We start from the raw sequence: 19,387 nt of genomic DNA on the forward strand, positions 1-19,387 counted from the left end.
GCTCCCTGTGGGTCCCCTTACATTATTACTGTACAACACATTTAACACATTATGGTCTAATTTCAATTAAGCTGGCCTTTAACTCTTATAGGCAGTAGTGACCTTTTTATTAACATTACATTATTAAACAAAAATAAATTGAGGGTGGCAATATTTAGAACCTTCAAGTTTTGGATCATTAAAGAGCAAGTAGCTTCAGGTGTCTTTTTTTTAATGTACATTTCCCTTACTATGTTATGGTGTTTGCATTCATTCTGAGCGCTTTTGGGGTATATTACTGTTATTGTTGCTCCAGCGTTGAATTATTTCATTTATCCCTAAATCTCCCTTTAAAATGGACTGGATCTGAGTATCTGCACTGAACTACATTTTTCATTGCATTGTGTGTGTGTGTGTGTGTGTGTGTGTCTCTCTCTCTCTCTCTATCTATATATATATATATGTATTATATATATATATATATATATATATATATATGTGTGTGTGTATATATATATATATATATATATATATATATATATATATATATATATATATATATAATATATATATATATGGTTTAAGTTGCTTTTTGTCAAAAATATTGTATATAGTGAAAAATCTAACAAAATGCAAAGGTTTTTATACACTTGGTGTATCCATACAATCCTGTTCAAAAGATCTCTCCAGCTCTGAACCAAATGGTGAACAACCCAAGGAGAAAAAGTGATTTTCTCACAAGTAATTACAGGAATTGAAGTTAATTGCAACCAGAAGTTTGACCTGGATGTGTAATGTTTTGACCTTTTCCTTTTTGGTTTCCTACGTTTGTTTAAACATTCAGCACATACTGTGGTGGCACCACATTCCACTCAGGGAGGGGGTGTGCCAATGCGCAGAACATTAACAACTTCTGTGCTGACAAGGAAATAGGAACAGCCACCAGATGTAGGGTTTCTGGTAATAGACTCACCATGGCAAGAGTTAACGGAACAAAAACACTTTATCAGTGGTTCACAGCCAACTTGTGTGTATATATTAAAGCCATTAAATAAAGCAACTATGTAAAAAATGAATGACCACATTTCCTTTATTTGTATTATGTATGTCCAGTATGCCTTTATCATGTTTGCTTAAAGCAGCTAAGCAATTTAAAAAAGGTAACATATAATCTTGGAGGGTAATCAACATGTAAAATTATATGAAAAAATATTGAATTAAATGTTATGAAATGCAACCTAGATATTGGCACACTTTAAGACTGCATAAACTGAAATTTGTAACAATTAAAGGTCAATTAAAACATGTTCATGCAATACATTCAGTGTTCATTTTAAAATAATTATTATGAAAGAAAACAATGAAATACAACACCCTAAAGGCAAAAAGGAACACATTTACAATAATTGGTTATATGACTTAAAGTGTCATTCAATGCTTTAAAATGCCTGTTCTTACCTCTTAGAATAAAGATATGTTCTTACACTAGCTTTAGTAGCATTATTAGTGGCCCCCTTTCGAATGTAGACACATATGAATACAGGTACCTGTGCTGAAGATCACATGTTCTGATTTCAGCTTTGCCATTGGAGAATTTAAATTCAACACTTGATTAGTTACTTGGAATGAGCAGCAGCAACTTTACATCTAAAGCATTATTATTTAATTATATGCATATTTCAAATTGAAGCAAAGAACCAAAGGATTGAAATCGACAGTCTATTGGAAAAAAAAAAAAATAAATCAGGAGTCTTAACAACTTAATAGGGGTGTTTGGTTTAATCATCACTCAACTAAGTCAACAACACAAAAAGCGTATCTAAAACAGATGTGTCACATAGCTGAAATAGGATCACTTAGCTCCTGGGTTAGAAAAATATATTGGTGATATGGTGATCCAAAGTTATTAGCAATCAACGTGAACTGTGTGGTATGTTTCAGCTATAATTTGCAGTGCTTGACAAGAAGCGTTTTGCATCAACTGTATACTTTAAACTACATAATGGAATTCATAAGGAGATATGGAGATCTTTTATTGTTTGTCTTAGCATAAAATAAAAAAAGGAAGCCATGTGGGCTTGTAGCTGTACGTGCAGAGGTCATGGATTCTATGTTCAGGTCAGAGAGTAACCTGCTCTGTAATCTGTGGTGTATAACTAGATATGGAAAGTCACACAAATAAAACCTATCTGCTAGAGGAGACTCGTCTGAATCTCACAGATAAGGAGAAGGATAATTGATTCAGCTGTTACCAGTTCAAATGAAAAGTCAGCAGCTTTTAACATTCGTTGGCCTTTAATGCATGCACAGATCTGCCTAGAAAGTGCAGTAAATAGGGTAACGTGTGGCGCTAAAAAAAAAAAAAAGAGTTGTTTCCGAAGCTAAATCCAAACAGACTGCAGTTGCATGCATTGAAGCAATTAAAGTTTATGTAATCTACTAGTAAGAACTGGGTCCACCCACCCATACATTCCATATCTGAGCACTATAAAAATACAGTGCAAACTGATTTGCTGCATGTCAGTTTTCTTAACACGAGCTTGGCTAGATCCAAATGCAGACAAGTCAGATGCTCAAACAGACTGTAAATATGGGACTGCACATTTGCAGAGCTAATTTTAAAGCGGAAAAACAACAAAACAGCTTCCTTGTGTAAACTTATTTTCCAAAATAACAGGATCACAAGTTTATATGAAATGTTTTGATAGTAAGTACAATGTGGGGTCGTGGATCTTGGTGTGATAGAGCTCTGTAGTTTACAGACTATGTTAAATGAATGATATTTTGTTTCATGTGAGCTTATAAAATACAGAAGAACAGATCACACATCAACACAAATACATGATAATTGTGTGTGTGTGTGTGTGTGTGTGTGTGTGTATATATATATATATATATATATATATATATATATATATATATATATATATATTGACGTTCCAAGGACAGTAGGCACATAGAAAATGATAAAAAGAACCAGAATTCAAATCTTTGTCTGTTTGCTCTGTGCAAATGCACTATATCAGTAGATTATCTTTCACAAAGGTATGACACTTTAATCTTATCTTTTTCACCTCAACAGTTATATTTTGTGATCGCATATGCACACAATTCTTAAGCTTCTTAATTTTTTCTTTTTCCTATCCCATTTGGGTTACCTGGCCAGTTTATAGGCGGTTGCCTGACTTTGGGATGTTGACATGTTACAAGATACGACTTGTTTTGTGCTCCTGCAGAAAACAATTCTAGTTCCGCGGTAGAGCTGTGCAGGTGCCAGAGTTTTCTGGGAAGGGAACACCTGCCAGGCTGCTCCAGATAACTCAGCAGCTCGAAGGCATTTTCCCAGGCTCCCAGATGAATGGTCACTAATAGCCGTGGGAGAGGGCTTTCCAGTGTTGCACAGTGTTCCACAGACTCCACTTGGCAGTCTTGCGAAGGCTTAAGTCTGGTTGGCTGTGACTGCAGTGGAAAACAAGTGTTGCTGGATAGCTTTGCAGTATAAAATGTGTTTATAAGATTAATTTCATTGAAGTATGCTTAGGATGTGCAGCCCAGAAACAAGACATTCTTTCCAGGCCTTTAATTAAGTAATTAGTCCCACATCATTGGAATCTAAACATTTTCAAAACTAAACAAATTTTCGAATTTGATTGCAACTGTCAGATGGTTTGTTTGATGATATGTTAATCTTTTTACAAATCAGTTTCTGGGGGTGTCAAAGTAATTTCTGTATCCTCACATGTACCTGTGATTGAATCTCATTTTCCAGTGAGTTTCCCTTTCCTGCTTTTACCCAATGCTTCTTACTGCAAGACTATAAATGGAACATTTTGTAAAATGGACTCAACTTCTGCAGTGTTTTGTGGTAGCTCTGCAGGGACTTGCAGATTAAGAACCTAAAGTGTAAAACCATGGCAGGGTCACAATAAGACTGGAGATCAGTAATACAGGGTGATATTTAAAATACATGAATGCTGCCTTTCCTTGCCCTGGATGCCTTGCTTTGTATTTTAGGAAATCCAACATAAGCCTTCCTAGCTTTGCTCCAGAGCAGCGTCCCTGACTAACTGGGGTTCTACCCCTGCCCCACTGCCAGTGGCTGTCAATCAGAGCTCCTGGCTTCTAGATGACCTCACAGCTGGCTGATCTGTGTTGATTTCACAATAGTGCCCCCCTACCCCCCTCTCCCCTGGATATCACAAGCATTTTAGATTCTCATTTGGAAATCCTCTACATCTCTGCACAACAGTTTCCAGTCTGGGTGTACAAGAGTATTTTTGATTTGTAAACAAAAGTTTTGTTTTTTTGTATCTCTTATTTTTATATAACGGTATTGCAAATGTTTCTTAAACTCCCAGCCTCTGAAGATTTCATAAATACAAAACATTGTTCAGTTCATCAAAGTATAAGTACCAGGTAATCATTTTGTCAATAGTCCTTTGTAGATCAAATATTGTTCAAATTTGTACATCCTGTTTGACCAAGACAAATAGAAACATCTTGTTTTTTTCCATAAGGCTCAGCAGTCAACACAACCATGCATAAACAAGCTTCAAATACCTATAAAAATGCAATGACATGAAAAAAGCCCTAAAATGTAAATGTTTCTTTAAAATAATACACATGCATTGAAGAACCAAGCCCTTAGGGAAAAAACATAACATGAACCACTACTGTTACACCACACAGTTTACATATAAATAGGGAAGTAAAATGGTTGCCTAAGCAATAACTTATTCACACAAGTCTCACCACATAATGGCTAGAAAAACATTATATGTTTACATTAACCTGGGTTAACTACTTAACTTGACCATGTACTTAGCAAGTAATGTCCCTAGTAAATTATTTTTAAAGCTGTGGAGTATTTTGTGTTTTGGAGAAGTTAACCATAAACTTAATGTGTTGTGCACAAAAAGAAGACCACACTCAATTCTGAGTGCCAATTTTAAATTATTTAAAGCATTCCATTTGCTAATAAAGCACACAATATTTGGGATCTGGGTTGGTGCTCTTTTCTTGAGCTTAATTGTGGAATGCTTAAATTGAACCTAACACAATGCTATTAGGAACAACCTAGAAAAACAGGGTCTGATTACAAATGAGCAGTACCAAAATAAGGGTAATACAAACTAACTGATTAATGTGAAGTGATCTTCACTCTAGCATGTCACAGCATCATGTTGTGTTTAGTTGTGAACACACTTTATTAATGCCAGTGCTTGATGGCACAACAGTGGGCTTAGATTACATTTTGTCCTCAATCTGAAATAAATGGTTGTCGTGAGAATATGGGGAGATTAGCAAGCCTTTGATGTAATGAAATGTAATACACTGTTGGTGTATGTTTGCCCACGAATAATTTCCAACTGGGTTGGTTTCAAAGGAAAAATTATGATATGATATTATGTTGTGAGAAGAGTATTATGTTTTGCATTTGTTTTAGTTTTTTTTTAGACTGATGACCAGTGTATACAAAGTTTATTATTTAATACGGAGGTTGTTCGTTATTTTATTAAGCATCTCACTTGAGGGGGAGCTTTTATAGTTATCTGCTGCTTTCGTGTTCCGTGCCACTCCTGACCCAAAATGAATTGCACATATATAGTGATTCAGATCTGTATGTTCCGAGCGTGTTCGGATGTTCTGCGCTTTGTAACAATATACACAGTATGTACTGTAAGGGAAAGCAATTAACAACATAAGACAAAGACAGCGGGGTAGGGAGGAGAAACTAACATGCTAAGATTTTTGTTTATTTAGAGTAATAAATATTTATCAAAGTACTTAATAATGATTGTCCTCGAGTATATGTTGGTGAATTAACTTTGTTGTATCACCAGGGGTGCTTTATCTTTGTTCAAAATAATTCTATATATTTTTTTCCTTTTTTAATACTAATAATTTGATTAAAAAAAAATCTGTTGCTTTAAGTCAGTTGCTATTAGCCCAGGAATTATCCAGATAGAGAATGTATTTGAAGCGGTGCTCAAAGTAAAACAAAGCTCTGTATCATGTCGAAGTTTTAACAACCATTAGAATGGAAAGGTTTTTTAAATTTTGAGTCTGGAATCAATAAGACCTTGTTCCCAGATGTAAAGGGGCAGTGTATGCAGGAGCGCATTTATCAATTCCCAGAAATATCTGTTTTAATCAACATATCATTAATTTAACATTACAGGAACACCTTTTTTTCTGAACCTGTCATAATGGGGTAAAAAAAAAACTAAAACAAAACAGTATTTTGGAAATATAATTAAATTCAGGTGAGAGAAAAATGTGGGATAAGCAGCACAATATACAGTACAACCTCTGCTGAGGCATGGGACCAACACAATGTGGCCTTACTATTGGAGGCAGTTTCTTGTTCAAATAAATAACATAGGATTTTAATAATTTAATAGTTCTTGTAAATGCATTTATTACCCCTTTATGAAAAGTTTAGACATTCTAGGTTGTACTTATTTTAGTTTACCTATATGTTCAAATTGACTATTTTAGTTTATGATAGTTTATTTTAAAACAAATCAGTTACAACATAACTAGATTTAAGAGTTAAAAAAAAATATTTGGTGGTTTACAGCATGTTCATCTTATTGTAGAGGTAATTTAAAAAAGGTTTAGTACATTTGGGATGGTCTATTTGTATGTTTATGAAATTGTTTGTAGACACTGCAACTTCCCATCTCAAATGCTGTTACTCTTCAAGAAGTACATATGTGTAGGGGGTTTGTTTTTTGTTCCTAAGTGAAAGCCAGCTAGGCAATTAACTGAAGTGGGCTCTTTTCAAATCTCTGAATGACGTACATGCTAACAATGACTTAATATGTTGTATCTGCAGCAATGTGCCAAGAATAAGTTCATTTTCATTCTCACTGTGTAAAGCAAAGTACTCATTTGGCCTGTGATGATAAAATTGGCATTCAGCGTTTACATACAAACATCTCTTTCAAGAAACTTCAAATCCATATTTTAAAAAAATAAAATAAATAAATATCCTTATTTTGAGGCAAATTTAACCCTTTCATCTTGGCGGATCTTGAAAATGTACTGTATAAAATGTAAGTTTTTTTTTTCATCTTTCTCTTACTTGCTTATGATATTTACAACCATTCTGTAACTCTATTACCTAATCCACCTGGCATTATTCGTGGCTGTAGAATCATGGTTGACAGTTCCTTTTTGAGTACTTCCTAATTGCAAATAAATCACACCATAAAGTGATACGCTGGTCAAAAGTAACAGTCTGAAGAAGGTTAGGCCAACATTTGAAAGGTCATCACTTGATGTGATTTTTTTGGGGGCTGGCAACTAGGATTCTACAGGACATAAGTTTCTTGGTGGATTCTGATACAGACAAAAAAGATTAGCGTTAAATGTTGGTGCAATAGAGCTTTGGGCCACATAGAATGATTGTAAATGTCATAAATTTTAGGGGAAGAGGAACATATAAATCAATAACATTTTAAGCTAGTTGCCCATTAAAATTATATAATTATATAATAAATTACATGTACAACCCATGACACTTGCTTTTATAAACACTGACATAGCAATTTATTTTTTTCTTATTTAAATATTTATGTTTTGCATCACTGTTCATTATCTAAGTTCGGTCTGGGTAAGAATTTGACAAATACCAGTAGTGTGCTACGCCTTCAATTTTGCACTTGTAGAATTATAAAAGGGTCCATGTAATTTAAGTGGCGTTGTTTCCAAGAAATGTGTGTTGGCTACCTGTATGTGTTTAAAATCACTCTTCAAAGTTCTCCAAACCTGAATACTTCACAGCCCATGATGAATACTGTATGTTTCAAAATGATTCAGCTCTGACGCATAGTGCCAAAAAAGGTTAAGATACCTAACGATGATAATAATGTTATAGTTATTATACTCAGGCTTTGCACCTGATCTGTATCCAAAATTAAAGACAGAGGGCAGATAGTCAAGAATATGTCACAAAGAAACAATGGCAAAAGTACCTGGAGTTCACTGTGGTGATAATGATATGTAACAATGAATATTCCACAGATGACTAAAGCTGAGGGAAAACAGAACTACTTTTTCAGGAACAGTGGCTTGAAACCTGGTTCCAGGATACTGGGAGACCTCGTTTGAGGCAACTTTACTTTATCAAACCTCACGTCTCCCCTGGTGAGCCACGCAGTGGCCTGAAAACTAGTCTCCTATAATCAAATACACAAAGTCACTTAGTTTTGTCTCAGCTTAAAGAGTAAGTAGCGGGTTTCTGAAAAATATAGCTTTATACATCCCCACGTGTTGCTATAACTATTTAAATAACTTACCTGTAATTATTCTTTTAATTGTTAACAGCCTAACAACTTGTCAGCTCTAGTGCACTGGGGTTTGAGATCTGAATCACATCAGGGAGAGCAATAACATTTTTTAAAAAACCTAACAAAAAGGGCTCCGACTTCTCAGTTCTGTACCACATCATGAATCGTTATTGCTGTATTACCTGTTTGGCAATGTGAGCAATAATCCTTATGCTATCAGAGCAATAGAGTGGACATTTTGAAAAGAGTTTTGAAACAGACTTTAACTTTTTAAGGACCCTGATTGGATAAACATGATAAACTCACTGTTTCTTTGACTTACTGGGCCACCATATTTTGCAGTACATCTTGTCAATGCATATCATTGGAAAGAGGAGAGATTGAATTTCACTGCTTGCTTGTTTTCTTTTTTTTTCTTGTGATATCACTGAGACCAGCATTTTATTTTTATAGGGCAGAGACATTTTCAGCAGCTTGCAGAAACAAAACACGACACAAGAACTTGTTTACAGCTAAGAAAAAATGGGAAAACACTGCAAATCTGATGTATTTGAATAATAGTTATTTTAAAACATTTAATCTGTGTTTTAATATATACATATATGTTTTTACAACATTTATAAATAACAAGAAATGAGTGGGCAGATAATATTTCATAAACTAAATTTATCAGGTAAGTTTTTTTTACCCTTATTATTGTTAACTTCAGTGGGGTTCGGGGTGTGAGCCAGGGCTTCGCCCCTTCCTAATTTCACCTGCTTATCATCATAGACTCCCTAGTAAACCCAGTCACAGCTCAGCTCTTTGTCTTGTGTTTGGTTTTTCCTCCTCCTCCTCACTTCTTTCATATGCCGCGTGTCTCTGTGTCGGTTCACCCTGGGGTGATAGTGAGTCTCACTTTCATGACCCGTAGTTCCAGTAACTCTGCAGGTTCTTTGTGTGGTTAAAGGGGACCTTCGGCCACACTATTCTTTCTCAGCTCATGCGATATATATCTTGCCTCCTTTATTCTCCCGGGAAGTGGCCCTCTTACTCTTAGTGCTTGAGTCCCATAACTAACAATTATTTGTGTTGTTTAAGATTCTCTTTTCTTCCTTATGTCTAGGATTTGTATGAGCTGTTCCATCCTCTGAGGGTTGAAACCGGTCGGTAACTGGGACCCAGTCGCGAGGCTCTGTCTATAACGACTCTCCCGAGAATTCAGAGGACTGTGTGTTTTCGGGGGCCCGTAGGCCGATAGGGCTAGGCTCATCTCTTCAGGGAAGGCTCTCTCAGTTGGAGTCCATCCCGTCCTCCTCTCTCTCCCGTGTTCTAGAGGCCGAGCCTCCAATCCTAAACTGCAAAAACATTCCGTTCCTATTAGCCCTGGCTCCCGCCCCGTGAACTGATAATAATGGAATGAAGAACTATGATTTTATTTATAAATATTTATTTTGAAAAAAATAATCGAGATTAGTGTCTATTATTGCTTATAAAGACCCTGAGAATAAATAGAGTATGTCATTGCAATCACAGGTGAAACAACGTCTTGTAATTTGCTGAAACGTCAATATTTTTCAACAAAACTTTCAGGAAGTATTGTACTGTCCCTCAGGTCATTAGCACCTGCAGCCGTACACAAGTTACAACAAACAAGGGATGGGAAATGGCCAGATGTGCTACTTTTCAAGCGATTGTAAATGGCTACAACTAATTATAACAAATAAAGTACACCAGTGTCATGGATCCTTCGGTCTCTCATTTATCTGCCACGAGAGTTTACTCATTATATTATTATTATTATTATTATTATTATTATTATTATTATTATTATTATTATTATTACTGGTGTTTTATTTTTTTAACTGCCTGTTTTGTCATGTGTACCAAAAAAAATGTTTATGTTTATACGCCTTGCTTAGGGGATGAGTTATAATTAGTTGTAGTGATTATGAAAGTAAAATGATTAGAAATGGAACCAGCATAAAATATTTTTGAGCTAGTTTTTCTCCTAGTTTAAGTCAGTATTTCAAATAGGTTTATTTGTAGCTTTTATTTTTGTTGTGGACTATTTGGCTGTCACTGTAGTTGCTGGTCTGTCTCGATGGTAGAGCGATGTGTTTATTCATTTTTAGAAAGGGAAACTCAGGAAAGAACAGAAATTCAGCACTCTGATTGGCTGAAACACTTTACAGCACATTGATGCAGAGTCGTTATTGACATGAGATGGGATGTCCGTGTGGTTCAGTTGTGCGTACCTTGTGAAACATTTTTGGAGGCGAGCTTGCCTCAGGTCATAGAATAACACATTCTTTTATACATGTATCTCTAAGCAGAATACATAATAATAACAATACAAAAAAGACTACTTAACGTTTAAAGAAAAAAAGAATATCCTGTTGAAAAAAAAGTGAAAAGTTGTATGGTTTCTGAAGTACTTTATAATGTTCCCCAGATTGTTCTGGAAAACAATACACCTATTCCAAGATGCTACTGTAAACAAACAGATTTTTAGTGAATTTTTATAGGAAGAGTCAACTACACCCCCCAAAAAAATCTGGATCCCGTTGCACAAAATGTCTTAAATGCTTTTAAGACCACTTATTGGACTTAGACTTAAAATTTAAGCCCAAAATAAATAAGACCCATTGCACAAAAAGTCTTAACTTGATCCTGGTCTTAAATTTAAGTCATTTTTTAAGCTTCCCCCTCACCAGGCTTAAATAGGAAACAAGTATCTGTTGCTATAGAAGCCAACATGGCAGCAGCACAGATAGCTTTTGCTGAATTTTTTAATTCAAGGGCATTTCGTAGGGAAAGAGTATTTAAGGACAGACACAATCCCTTAGAGAATTTAAATAACATTGCAGTTTTTGAAAGACAAAACGAGGACGTGTTAACTTTATTGGAAATGTTGAAAGATGTCTTGGAGCCTGCAGCTATTGGAAGCCACAGCATCCCTGCAGTTATTCCAGTTTGTGTGGCAATTCATTTCTATGCCACTGGAAGTTTTTAAAATGTTGTTGGAGACATCAAAATGTCAGCCAACACAATGGTAGTAGCAGATTAATTTAACCCTATTCATTAATGTTTTCTGCACAACCAACCATCCTTGTCCAAGAGACATACACTATTGTTAACAAGTCAAACTTTGATACGTTTAATAAGGACTTAGTTTTAACCGTTAAACTAATCTGTTTGTTTTTTGGCAGTTTTGTTGCCCGGCTGAGGTCAACAACGCATACATTTAAAAAAAAAAAATGTGCATACAGCATTTTGCAAAATATAAACAAACTAAACATTTCAGTAAAAAACTGCTCTGTCTAGTTACTTTTTAATGAACTTCATTCCCGACTGATTTAAGAATACAATATTTTCAAGCACTGCATAACTCAAGTTGACGGATAGATCATTGCATTAACAGAGGTGTTTGATTGGCTAAACTTGGTAATTCCACAGCTTCACCTAGCGGTTAAGGAGGCCAGGATGATGTATATATACGGTTTCACTGCATGTTCTATAAAAACAAGTTGAAGTTTATTTATGTATTTATTGTATATATTTACTTAAACAAGATTAATACTGCCTTGAAATGAGTGATTACCAGACCTCTACTAGAACAGTGGGATTTTGAATTGAAGAATACTACCGATTCCATATATTTTTTTTATTAAATGGTATTTGAAAATTCTTAAAGAAGTTAAGTGGGAAAGTTTTTCAAAAGGGCTGCCTCTAGTTTTTTTTTTTTTTAAGATTCTTTTTTGGCCTTGGCCAGCAGATTTTTCCATTTTTTTTTTTCCAATTACCGTTACTATTTTTGGCTCGGTTGATGGCATTTCCCCATTTAGTCATTTCTTGCTAGGATTTATTTTTGTCTGAATTTTTTTAATGACACCCCTAACCTTTTTTTTAATAATTACTTCTAGTACTATTGCCAATTTTTTTTCTTCGCTAAAATGAATTTTCTTCACTTTGAACGCAGCCATTTTTTTTTCAAACAGACTCGAAAAAAATTAGACTTGTCTTCGTTGCTTAGCAACAGTAGCTTAAGACCAGTCTTATGTAAGACCGACTAAGTTTTGTATCACAGCAGAGTATAGAAGTTTTTACATTTCTCTATTTTGCAAGCACAATCTCTCTTTTTCTACAACAACCTTTTCTGGTTGAGATGGGTAGTGGTATTTAGGTTCCCCATGCAGCCTGCATTTGACAATCCCTGTCCATATCTGTAGCCAGGTCATTTTAGGGGTTGGTGGCCTGCATCGTGCTGTGAGCCTGACTGCTGCACTCTGAACTCTGCAATATAATATCCAGCTTGTTACTGACAGTCAACTTGATATGGGGAAAAAAGACTGCATATTTGCCTATGCCGCACCATTCTGTGTAAATATATATATATATATATATATATATATATATATTCTAGGAAACTAACACTCCTGCTCAATACCCTTGAAATAATTATGTTGTTGATTTAAACAGATCTGTGGAGTGTTATCGGTGTGTGTTTTAGCCCCTAAATTGTATAGTTAATCATGCTGATATATCCCACTTTCCCACAGACATACATGTGACATGGTGTAACTTAGTCCCAGTGTGGTTCTGCTTAAAGGGTTTAATTTAATGTTGTAACTTTGCTAAAAGGCATCTTAAGTGTTGTGTTTAATACTTGCCTGCCCTGTGATTACTTTTGTTTGAATGCGTTAATACCCCTCATTTAAGTCTTTGGAATGACTATTCACCCTCAAGGCCTTAATGATGTTTAATCTTTTTTTAAATGCTGCGGCACACAGTCATACAACAAAAGATATGTTGGCTGCCAAAACTAGGACTAACAAACTGTTTGTGAAACAAAAACATAAATGTACTGCTTAGTAATAGCCAAGGAACTCTCTGCCAAAACCAACTTAAATGGTTTTAACAACAGCTGATGTCTTAATTTGTACTTTAGCAGTTCTCAACTTCATGTCCAGACATCTCAACAAGCCTTATCCTGGGAACTGGCATGATAAAGTCACCAGGGAAAATGCAGGACTGCTTGTCTGCGGGAAAAAGGTGCATATCACAGAGATATCAGTAGGATTTTTTTAACTGTAAACCATATAGTTGATATGTCATAATTGTTGGAATATAACATGTGTCTTGTGCACACATAACTGAAGTGTCTTGTATAACGTGACTATATTGTGTATGCAACAAATGTATATTCTAGTCATATATTCCCTACTTTTCATACATTTATCTAGTATTGGGACTGATTTAATGAATCCACAATTGCACATGGCACTTTAAAGATGTTGATAATGCATTGTTTAATTATACAATAGCTGAAAGCTGTTGTCATTTAAAATAGATTGATGCGGTTTTAACTATCCGTAGCTTACCTTTCATCTGCTGCGGCTTGCTGCTGTATTTTATTGAAATTGTGTTTATTTTTTTCTTGCCTACTTAGTTATTTCTTGTTTATCTTAAATTTAAATTAAACATTATAAACATATATATAGAATAGCTTTTTCCATGTATGTACTGTTTAAATCTACTTTTATTTGACTACAGCTTTTCTTGAAAAAATAATGGGCCAAATTTACAGCCCATTACAGTATTTATTATATATGTTTTCCATTAATATTGGTGTGATTTATTTATTTAGTTGAGTTCTGTTTGTTTGTTTGTTTGGTTTATTTTATGTGTGTTTGATTGATTTTGTAGTGTATTAGATTTATATTTTGGTTTTGTTCACTATTCTGCATGTTATTTGGTTGGATAATTGCATGATGTACCATTTCTCCACTGGCTTTTACCATGGTGGAAGTAATTATAAGGGCATCAAAATGGGTAGTGGGAGGAGAGCCCTTGGCTTCTGGAATGCGACTACCACTTTACTTTATGGTAAAGGAATACTGCAGCTACCAATCTCTGCTGTAACCGAGGAGTTTAAGTGCACCAAAGTCCAACTGGAAATGACATTAGTAGATTCACGCGACAAATGCGTAAGGTAGGCAACAGTTGAAAACTGGAAGAAAATGGATGGCAAAAAAAGCTGTGGAAGATCCTAAGGCTGCCCTTCGAATCAGAGATATTATGGGGCAAGTTCAGCATGGAAAAGGAGGTTTTGGTCTCAGTTCAGCTCCTCCTACATGGCACAAGGCAACCCCAGCTCAATGGAGGAAGATGGTAGTCAATGAGGTGCAAAAGCAGGAGGAGAAGATCAGGTGTGTAAAGGCCGTTTCCCTGGCCAAGCAGGGAAAATGGATGAGATGGGAGAGTGTGGAACAATGCAAGATCGGCTGGCAAGACCTATGGACAATGGAACAGAGCAGGATCACTATCCTCATCAGATCAGCATATGATGTTCTCCCATCACCACAGAACCTAAACCTCTGGTTAGGTGAGAATCCCTCATGTCCTTTGTGTTCATCACCTGCAACATTAAGGCACATTTTGACAGGATGTAAGGTGGGGCTTAGCCAAGGATGGTTTACTTGGCACCATGACCAGGTGCTGCGATGTTTGGCCTTATAATTGGAAGACAAGCGTAACCTGACCAATAACTTGTCACCAGTTCCATCAAAGCATTACACACAAAAGACAATATTCTTCTGTCCAGGAGAGCAACCACCAAGAAAAGGTGTTAAAACTAAGCCTCGCGCAGAACAACTGGAAGCGGCTAATGACTGGAATTTGCTGGCAGATGTTGATCAATGGCTTATTTTTCCACCTGAGATTGCCACCACTAACCTTCAACCAGACATTGTCTTATGGTCTGGTTCAGCACGCCTTGTTCATCTGGTAGAGTTAACAGTGCCATGGGAAGATGCTATGGATGAGGCGTATGAGAGGAAGAAACTTCAGTATGCTCAACTAGCTGCTGAAGCGGAACAGCAAGGATAGAGAGTCCAAGTTTACCCAGTGGAGGTGGGTTGTTGAGGATTTGTGGCACACTCTACAACCCGGTTTCTCAGAGATGTCGAGTTCAGTGGCCAAGAGTTGCGTTGCACAGTGAAGAACTTATCTGAAACAACAGAAAGGAGCAGCAACTGACTGTGGTTGAGACAGAAAGATTCTGGATGGGGATCTCAAGCACAATAGAAAGAAATCAACGCTGATGTACAGGTAAGTAAGCTGGGCTGAGCTGAGTGGGGGAAGGAGGGGGGTGATGCTGGGTTGCCAGAATCACTGTTGAACCCTCTTGAGGTGTCGTGGGCTAGTCAACGAAACACAGAGGATGGAAGGTGCCCACTTGAAGACCCCAGAGATGTACCCTACTTAGCTCAATCCAGATGGTTGTCATGCTGATGCGCTGGGGAGACCGCACTGGGTTGATCCCCAGAGGCAGCTTTGTAGCCGCTGTGTGTGCTGATGCGCTGGGGAGGCAAAATGAGCTGATCCTTGGAGCCAGCATTACACTTCAGCAATCAACACCAGACACAAGGATATCTACATCATCAGTTGGAAAACAACACAAATGGATGGAGATGCAGATGGATCACATTAGTTTACTGAAAAGCTACGTCTTAGTTGGTGATTATCTTGGCGCCGAGTTCAAATCAGCATGAAGTTCAACATCTACTCTCAATGAATGGAAATCTTAATCTTTTGCACTTTTTCTGTGGGTTAAGCAGAGCTGCGTCTCCAGCCACCCACCCCTCCTGGTACAGCTGTGACTGAAATAAAACCAAGGTTTACCTGTATTTTTATAAAGCCTGTGTCTTGGGCATTCATTGAAAGGGTATTATGATAACTTACCTGATTTCTAAAAGAGTCTGTGATAGTGTATATATAGTACTGTGATGAGTCAAAGGGATTTCAGTCTGTGATTCAGCCTCCCGACAGTAGATGGCATCAAACCAACTCGGGACTTCCCTTACCAAGATCTCGTGACCATGGCAAAAGTCATCTTTTGAGGGGCGGCACCTTGGTGAGGGGCGGAAGTACGAGTATGTAAATTCCAGCCACTGGAGTCAAGTGAAGGATAAGGACACTTGTCAGTTGGGGATTGGTGTTCCACTGACTACAGAGGCGGGACTTTACATACTAAAGGGAACGTACTACTGTGTTCGGGGTTGGTCCGAGTTAGTTTAGGGGCAGGAGTGGGGTCTGACCCGGCGCCTTCGTTTGCGTCTTCGTAGGCCTCCGCCAGGAGGATGGCATCCTCGAGAGTAGTAGGTCGATTCCTCTTAATCCACTCTCGAGTCCCTGGCGGTAGTATAGACGCGAACTGTTCTATAACTATTTTCTGCACCAGTTCTTGGGGTGTATGTTCTTCTGGCCACAGCCACCGGGTGCACTGATCTAAAAGATATTGTCCCGCAACCCGGGGCCGCATCCCCTTGGACAGCTGGTATTCCCGGAAACGGCGCCGGTATGTTTCCTCTGTGATCCCGAGGCGTGAAAGAATGGCTTCTTTTACTTTAACATAGTCCCCTGCATTCGTGGCCGTCAGGGCTTGATACGCTGCCTGAGCTTCCCCTGTCAGGCAGAGTGGCCCAGTGTTCCCTAGGCCACTCTGCAACCTCTGCCACTCTCTCAAAAGTTATCAAGAAAGCCTCGGGATCATCTTCCGAGGTCATCTTCTGAAGTTTTGGCTGAGCTGCAAACATCCGGGCAACCACTCTCTCTGATGTTGATATTGATAGTTTTTCCACCAGCTGTCCAAAGAACTGGGCGAGCTGTTCCTGGTGCCGTGTCTCTCTCTCCTCTCGCTTATCCTCCTGCTCCCTAAACATTGCCAACACTGTAGCTGGATCCATCCCACTTCTGACACCACGTGTGAGGCGAGAGTGTATTAAATGGAATGTCCAGACAGTAATTTATGTGTACAGAAATAAAATAATTTATTTTTATTATCTATACACAACAAAATAATTAAATAACAAAAGAAAACAAAATGGTGTGAGGGAAGGAGTGCAGGGGTGAAATCCAAAACCGATCGTGATAACTCGTCTTTAATCGTCTTCGTGGTAAACCATACATAAACAAAAAAAGACAAAAGAAATGTTAGTGTTTTTTTTTTTTTTTTAAATCCTGCTGCACCAAACTAGTCTCTCCCTCCACCCGTTACTCCTCCTATTTTACTTTCGGACCAACCCTGAACACAGTAGTACGTTCCCTTTAGTATGTAATGTCCCGCCTCTGTAGTCAGTGGAACACCAATCCCCAACTGACAAGTGTCCTTATCCTTCACTTGACTCCAGTGGCTGGAATTTACATACTCGTACTTCCGCCCCTCACCAAGGTGCCGCCCCTCAAAAGATGACTTTTGCCATGGTCACGAGATCTTGGTAAGGGAAGTCCCGAGTTGGTTTGATGCCATCTACTGTCGGGAGGCTGAATCACAGACCGAAATCCCTTTGACTCATCACAAGTACATATAGATAACCTTTTGCCTGGGTTATAACCTCTCCCAGGTTTTAGTTCCTATTGCCTTGCCCAGTTGGCACGGTGTTGCATGTAAGTCACATCTCCTTGTACTGTATGCTACCTTAAAAGAACACTCCACCTGCAGTAGGATTGAGTGGGATAAAAAATGGTGGGGATCACATCGAAAGTGGGCTGGGCTAAAAAAAATCCAAAGGTTTGAAAACAAAGTGCTATTGATTATAAACTCATTTTATATAACTTCTTTTTTTTTCTGACTGACCCCTGATTCTACACATTTTAAAATGTGTTAAAGGGTGTGTGTTATAGTCTAAAAACAATGGTACTAATTCCTTTTTGGAAATGCTTGATCTGTACAGCACAATTCCAGGTTAGCCACTAGCTCACTGAGATCTTGAGCAAGTCAGTTGTCCTCAGTTTTAAAAGTGGGTTGGGCTGGGCTATATAAACAAATTAATGATGTATAATATAGTGGATGGTTATTTTTTGTGAACTAATATCTGTAGTACTGAAAATAAACCAATTTAAAAATTATTAGCGTTCTTTGATCAATAAAAACTGACAGCTATTCTCAATTTATTTTTCTTAAACTTTATTTGCCACGCTAAATTTAAATAGATAGAGTGAACATATAGGACAGTGAGGAAACTGACTTAGTGTACAAATAATATTCAGAGGGTGTATATAAGAAGAGAGATTCTTTCATCTAGCAGAAAAAAAGGTAAAATATAAAGATACTGTATTTACGTATTTTCCGGTGAAACTGATTTGGAACACTGCTTAAACCTATTTTTTAAATTCTTCTTTAATTTAGTCGTCGCCAATGTCTTTCTTTTTTTTTTTTTAAACCCAGATTTCTCTCCAATTTGGAATGCCCAATTGTTATTTGTTTCCTGGTTCAGTGCTGCAACCCCATGGTGACTTGAGAAGTGGAGGGTGGAACATGCATCCTCCAAAACGTGCTCCTGCCAATCAGTCATTTTTTACACTGCAGATCTAAGGTGAGGCCACCACACTTATAGTGCCGGAGGACAGCACAGATCTGAAACGGCATGTTTTCCGTTAGACACTGCAGCCTACTGGCCGTCAAAAACGGTAATATAACTCTCAATGTCCAAGAAAAGAAAGATCAATAAGGAAGGCAGATTGTTTCAGGAAAGGTGGGAGTCTAAATATTTATTTGTAGAGCAGCAAGAAAACCCCATTTGCTTGGTATTTACGGGAAGTACTGTGGTGATGAAATAATTCAATTTAAGGTGCCACTATGAAACAAAACATAAAGAAACAAATGGTGAGTTTGAAGGAAAGCAAAGGCAAGAAAAGCTGGCTAAATTAAAAAGAACCCTTGATTGACAGCAGAACGTTTTTAAAAAGGCAAAAAGTGAAAGTGATGCGGCAGTAAAGACAAGTTACCTTGTGTCAGAACTAATCGCAAAGTTGTCAAAGCACTTTTCTGAGGGTGCTTTTGTAAAAGACTGCATGCTTAAAGTCACAGAAATAGTCTGTCCTGAGAAAAAGTGTGTGTTTTCCAATGTCAGTCTTTCAAGAAATACCATGGCTGAAAGACTGGATGACCTGGCTACCGATCTTCAAGAGAGCTTACTGAAAAAACAAGCGATTTTGTAGCCTTTTCTCTTGCTGTTAACGAGAGAACAGATATTACTGATACCGCTGCATTATCTATTTTTATCCGGGGTGTTGATGCAGACTTCACTATTACCAAAGAGCTTTTGGATATTGCAGCTATGCACCTC

Source organism: Polyodon spathula, chromosome 5, assembly GCF_017654505.1.
Source record: "Polyodon spathula isolate WHYD16114869_AA chromosome 5, ASM1765450v1, whole genome shotgun sequence".
NCBI lineage: Eukaryota > Metazoa > Chordata > Actinopteri > Acipenseriformes > Polyodontidae > Polyodon > Polyodon spathula.